We start from the raw sequence: 6,000 nt of genomic DNA, 5'->3' as shown, positions 1-6,000 counted from the left end.
CAAAAGTTTTTATTCCTGGAATTTCCCTCAAATGAGTTAGATTATGAAAATCCATACTTTACTGACCTAGCATTTAAGACTTACTTTTGTTAATGAGAATTTTGTTGAAATGTCATATAAAACCAAAGCTTTAGTATGGGAACTAACATATGTAAATTTTTTCCATTTATTATTAATAATTTTGGGCACATTAATCTAGTGCAAAGTAAGATTTCCTTGTGAAAAGCATGCTTAATCCAGGCTAAGACATTTATTGCTTATTCTTTACCCCTCCACAAATAACTTATCATTAAATTATATAGATCTGGATATGCTTTTATGCTTACTTTTATGCCTTATGCATATTTACTTCTAGATGATATTTCTTATAGTATGATTTCTCTGTTGGTGAGGTATTAAAGTGTATATCTGATAAAATGTCAACCTAAGTAAACAGGGCAAATTTAAAAAGTTTTAGTAAAGTTTAGTTTTATTTTTCTGATTTCCTGGATTTGTGAATATTGTTGTAAAGGACTGATGATACAACTTTTTAGATTTAGTCATTGTCTGCCCACAAGATATTCAGGACACACGCAGTTTGTAGAACAAATAATTTGCAGTATTATCTTTGGTCTGGTTTAAACACATTCAATTTCATCTCACTTAATAGGATGAACACTTTATTGTTGGCTATGATGGCAATAGTATATGGAATTAATGCAGTTTATCTGTCTTAACTACTGTGTAATTGTGTTAGTGGATTATTATCCTTATAAGAAAGTATCCATTAGTTATACTAATTGAGTATCCCTAATCCAAAAATCTGAAATCCTAAATGCTCCAACGTGCATTTCCTTTGGGCATCATGTTGGCACTTAAAACAATTTTTTTTGGAAATGTTTTAGATTGCAGGTTTTCAGATTACGGATGCTGAACTGGTGGTAAGTGTAACGCAAATATTCAAAAAATCCAAATAAATCTGAAATCCAAAACACTTCTGGTCCCAAGAAGGCCTGTGACCTCTTCACTGGAATGCTCTCTTCATACTATATTATATAAAATTTAAATATCAAGTGTTAAAATTTCAGAATATTTACCTGAATGAGGCTGAGAGGTTTTTTTCATAGTCCTCAATAAATCTTAACATAGTTTAAAAACACTTAAAAATTGTGTGACAAAAAGAAATTGTGTAAAAATAAGAACATTCCTTTAAAGTCAGCAAAAAACATGGATAGATAACTTATGCACCAAGAAATATAAATCATATAAAATAATTCAGCCTTATTTGAAGTTAAACTAAAATCATATAAAAATAATTCTGCCTTATTTGGAGTAAAACTAATGTGCATTAAAGCAATGCAAATTCATTTCTCACCATTCATACTAGGAAAGATAAAAGTAAAGATATGCTTTGTATAGTCGAGGATTTAATAAGAGGAGCAGGCATTCTCATTCACTGATGACAGAATTGAAAACTGGAGATAGGATGGGCGGGGCCAAGATGGCTGACTAGAAGCTGTGGTGTTCAGAGGCTTCCATCGGAAAAAAACATAATAAGCCTGTGAATCCCTCACAGGCAACCAAGGTATCCAGGCTTTCTCTCATCAAAATTGTCTCGAAGGCTGGCGTGACTCACTGAGAGAAGGAAGAGCAGTGTCGTGTGGTGGCCCACACCGGGAAGGGGAACCTCCTCTCCACAGCCAAGCGAGGCGGTGAGTGAGTGCGCTACCCGTCCGGGGAAACTGTGCTTTTTCCCATGGAACTGTGCAACCCACAGATGGGAAGATCCCACTCGCGAACCCACGCCACCGGGGCCTAGCGTCCCAACCTTGGAACATGCAGATTCTTACAGCCTCTCAGCTGGAATCTGCTTGAACGTACCGAACTCTCGGGGGGGAGGGGCAACCAGCACCAGCTGCTGCCGCCTGCTGGCTAAGCCGTTTCAGCTCCTTGGGGGAGGGTCTGCAGCCAGCACTGGGACTCACAATTGCCTAACATGCTAAACTACCTGGGTGGGGGAAGGGCAGCACCCATTTCTATAGCTCCAGGCTGTGCTTTTCCCCTGCTGGAGCCAGGGAGGCTGGACAGCTTGCTCCCAAGACTTGTCCCCACAGCCCAACACACCGGCTGTGGCAGTCAGCAGCCAGAGTGCCTGTTCAGGCCTAATCGCGACCGATTCTTCCTCAGTGGGCGGGGCTTCCCCGCAGGATCTCCAGTAACTCCAGCCAGAGGCTCAGGGACAGAATTAGCATCTCCCTGGGCCTGAGCTCCTAGAGGCAGGGGTGGCTGCAGTCTCTGCGGACCAGCAGACTTAGCCTCTCCTCCTGGTAGTTCTGAGGAATCGGGCAGCTCAGATGGGTGGGTTTCCCCCAGCAAAACACACCCTCTCCACCAAGGGACAAAGTGCTTCATTGAATAGGTCCTGCTCCCTGTGCCACCCAACTGAATGAGACCCTCCAACAGGGGTTGTCAGACACCCTATCGCCAGAGCGATCCTACTGGCATCAGGTTGGTGCTCCTCAAGGTCAGAGGTCCTAGAAGAAGGAGCAGGCACCCATCTTGGCTGCTTTCCAGCCTCCTTGAGTGACATATCCCTGCATGAGAGCAAATGAGATGAACAGGGCCTAAAGTAAATCTCCAGCAAACTGCAGCAGCCCTACAGAAGAGGGCCCTGATTATTGAAAGAAAAACAAACAGAAAGCAACAACAGCATCAGCAACAACAACAACAAAAAGTCCCCCACAAACACCCCATCCAAGGGTCAGCAGCCTCAAAGAACGAAACTAGACAAACTCATGAAGATAAGAAAGAATCAATGAAAAAATGCTGAAAACCCAAAAGGCCAGAGTGCCTATTCTCCTCCAAATGATCACAACGTCTCTCCATAAAGGGTGCAGAACTGGATGGAAGATCAGATAGAGAACTGACAGAAGGAGGCTTCAGAAGATAGGTAATAAAAACTACGATGAGCTAAAAATGCATGTTTTAACCAAATGCAAAGAAGCTAAGAACCTTGATAAAGGTTAGAGGAATTGCTAACTAGAATAACCAGTTTAGAGAGGAACATAAAAGACCTGATAGAACTGAAAAACACAGCATGAGAACTTTGTGAAGCATACACAAGTATCAACAGCTGAATTGACCAAGTGGAAGAAAGGATTTCAGAGTTTGAAGACTACCTTACTGAAATAAGACATACAGACAAGAATAGAGAAAAAAGAATGAAAAAGAATGAACAAAGTCTCCAAGACTTCATAAAAAGACAGAACCTATGATTGATTTGAGTACCAGGAGGAGACAGGGAGAATGGAAACAAGGTGGAATATGTATTTCAGGATATTATCCAGGAGAACTTCCCCAACCTAGCAAGACAAGCCAACATTCAAATTCAGGAAATACAGAGAACACTATTAAGATATCCCATGAGAAGATCAACCCCAAGACACATAATCGTCAGATTCTCCAAGATCAAAATGAAGGGAAAACTGTTAAGGGCAGCCAGAGAGACAGGCCAGGTCGCCTACAAAGGGAAGTACATCAGACTAATAGCAGACCTCTCAGCAAAAACTCTACAAGCTAGGATAGATTGGGGGTCAATATTTAACATTTTAAAGGAAAGAATTTTCAACCCAGAATTTCATATCCAGCCAAACCAAGTTTCATAAGCAAAGGAAAAATATAATCCTTTCCAGACAAGCAAATGCTGAGGGATTTTGTTACTACCAGAGCTGCGCTGCAAGAGCGCCTGAAAGAAACACTAAATATGAAAGGGAAAAACCAGTACCAGCCACTGCAAAACCATACCGAATTCTACCAGAGGTACAAAGAGGAGCTGGTACCATTCCTTCTGAAACAATTACAATCAATAGAAAAAGAGGGAATCCTCCCTAACTCATTTTATGAGTCCAGCATCATCCTGATACCAAGCCTGGCAGAGACACAACAAAAAAAGAGAATTTTAGACCAATATCCATGATGAACATCAATGCAAAAATCCTTAATAAAATACTGGCAGACCAAATCCAACAGCACATCAAAAAGCTTATCCACCATGATCCAGTTGGCTTCATCCCTGTGATGCAAGGCTGGTTCAATGTATGCAAACCAATAAATGTAATCCAGCATATAAACAGAACCAAAGACAAAAACCACATGATTATCTCAACAGATGTAGAAAAGGTCTTTGACCAAAATTCAACAGACCTTCATGCTAAAAACTCTCAATAAACTAGATATTGATGGGACGCATCTCAAAATAATAAAAGCTATTTATGACAAACTCACAGCCAATATCATACTGAATGGGCAAAAACTGGAAGCATTCACTTTGAAAACTGGCACAAGACAGGGATGCCCTCTCTCATCACTCCTATTCAACATAGTGTTGGAAGTTCTGGCCAGGGCAATCAGGCAGGAGAAGGAAATAAAGGGTAATCAGGAAAAGAGGAAGTCAAATTGTCCCTGTTTGCAGATGACATGATTGTATATGTAGAAAACCCCATCATCTCAGCCCAAAATTCTCCTTAAGCTGATAAGCAACTTCAGCAAAGTCTCAGGATACAAAATCAATGTCCAAAAATCACAAGCATTCCTATACACCAATCACAGACAAACAGAGAGCCAAATCATGAGTGAACTCCCATTCACAATTGCTTCAAAGAGAATAAAATACCTAGGAATCCAACTTACAAGGGATGTGAAGGACTTCTTCAAGGAGAACTACAAACCACTGCTCAACGAAATAAAAGAGGACACAAACAAATGGAAGAACATTCCATGCTCATGGATAGGAAGAATTAACATCATGAAAATGGCCATACTGCCCAAGGTAATTTATAGATTCAATACCATCCCCATCAATCTACCAATGACTTTCTTCACAGAATTGGAAAAAACTACTTTAAAGTTCATTTGGAACCAAAAAAGAGCCCACATTGCCAAGACAATCCTAAGCCAAAAGAACAAAGCTGGAGGCATCACACTACCTGATTTCAAACTATACTACAAAGCTACAGTAACCAAAACAGCATGGTACTGGTACCAAAACAGAGATATAGACCAATGGAACAGAACAGAGTCCTCAGAATTAATACCACACATCTACAACCATCTGATCTTTGACAAACCTGACAAAAGCAAGAAATTGGGAAAGCATTCCCTATTTAATAAATGGAGCTGGGAAAACTGGCTAGCCATATATAGAAAGCTGAAACTGGATCCCTTCCTTACACCTTATACAAAAATTAATTCAAGATGGATTAAAGACTTAAATGTTAGACTTAAAACCATAAAAACCCTAGAAGATAACATAGGGAATACCATTCAGGATGGAGGCATGGGCAAGACTTCATGACTAAAACACCAAAAGCAATGGCAATGAAAGCAAAAATTGGCAAATGGGATCTATTTAAACTAAAGAGCTTCTGCACAGCAAAAGAAAGTACCATCAGAGTGAACAGGCAAACTACAGAATGGGAGAAAATTTTTACAATCTACCCATCTGACAAAGGGTTAATATCCAGAATCTACAAAGAACTTAAACAAATTTACAAGAAAAAATCAAACAACCCCATCAAAAAGTGGGCAAAGGATATGAACAGACACTTCTCAAAAGAAGACATTTATGTAGCCAAAAGACTCATGAAAAAATGCTCATCATCACTGGCCATCAGAGAAATGCAAATCAAAATCACAATGAGATACCATCTCACACCAGTTAGAATGCGATCATTAAAAAGTCAGGAGACAACAGGTGCTGGAGAGGATGTGGAGAAATAGGAACACTTTTACAATGTTGGTGGGACTATAAACTAGTTCAACTATTGTGGAAGACAGTGTGGCGATTCTTCAAGGATCTAGAACTAGAATACCATTTGGCCCAGCCATCCCATTACTGGGTATATACCCAAAGGATTATAAATCATGCTGCTATAAAGACACATGCACACATATGTTTATTGTGGCGCTATTCACAGTAGCAAAGACTTGGAACCAACCCAAATGTCCATCAATGATAGACTG

At 40.0% G+C, this 6,000-nt stretch overlaps 2 protein-coding genes across 17 annotated transcripts in view; one reads left to right on the top strand and one right to left on the bottom strand.

Moving 5' to 3' along the window:
• The window catches only part of LOC134736030 (BEN domain-containing protein 2-like), an 816,235-nt gene that overhangs the window by 3,498 nt on the left and 806,737 nt on the right, over nt 1-6,000 (top strand). For 7 of the 8 annotated variants that reach the window (XR_010119709.1, XR_010119706.1, XR_010119705.1 and 4 more), the window contains exon 1: nt 1-1,691. This exon is cut by the window's left edge and continues 3,498 nt beyond it. The gene's annotated coding sequence lies outside the window, so the exon portion shown is untranslated. The remainder of the gene's footprint in view (nt 1,692-6,000) is intronic. The other variant, XM_063635061.1, reaches the window with a different exon arrangement.
• Nucleotides 1-6,000, bottom strand: part of GRIA4 (glutamate ionotropic receptor AMPA type subunit 4) — a 380,575-nt gene that overhangs the window by 19,525 nt on the left and 355,050 nt on the right. The window lies entirely within an intron of this gene.

This window comes from Symphalangus syndactylus, chromosome 3, assembly GCF_028878055.3.
Source record: "Symphalangus syndactylus isolate Jambi chromosome 3, NHGRI_mSymSyn1-v2.1_pri, whole genome shotgun sequence".
In the NCBI taxonomy this organism is placed as follows: Eukaryota; Metazoa; Chordata; class Mammalia; order Primates; family Hylobatidae; genus Symphalangus; species Symphalangus syndactylus.
Note: the sequence above shows the minus strand (reverse complement) of the source record. Positions and strands in the feature narration are given on the sequence as shown.